This window comes from Etheostoma spectabile, chromosome 10 (assembly GCF_008692095.1).
Source record: "Etheostoma spectabile isolate EspeVRDwgs_2016 chromosome 10, UIUC_Espe_1.0, whole genome shotgun sequence".
Classification (NCBI taxonomy): Eukaryota; Metazoa; Chordata; class Actinopteri; order Perciformes; family Percidae; genus Etheostoma; species Etheostoma spectabile.
In genome coordinates this window covers 25,978,294-25,978,542 of record NC_045742.1, presented here as the reverse complement: position 1 = coordinate 25,978,542, position 249 = coordinate 25,978,294, and the positions used below count along the sequence as shown (strand labels likewise).

The following is a 249-nucleotide window of genomic DNA, read 5'->3' as shown; positions in this document are numbered from 1 at the left end:
TACATGTAAACCTCTCCTCTCTGTGCTCTAAATGTTTGATGAATATTTGATGAATATTTATGCATTTGCCTGTTTTTGTTTCTCATCCACTGCGTTGGTCACAAGAGAGAAAATTCAAGACAGACTTTTTTGTTAATATTCTGTTCTCACCACTTGGTCAAATTACATTACATTACATATATTTGTTTGTCTGACCTGTTAGCTGTTATAAAACTGTTCATTATTATCTTCTACATAGCTCAGATTGAA

General features: G+C 32.1%; 1 protein-coding gene across 5 annotated transcripts in view; it reads right to left on the bottom strand.

The window, feature by feature from the left end:
* rims1a (regulating synaptic membrane exocytosis 1a) overlaps positions 1 to 249 on the bottom strand; it is a gene marked incomplete at its 5' end in the record, with an annotated part of 176,268 nt that overhangs the window by 135,556 nt on the left and 40,463 nt on the right.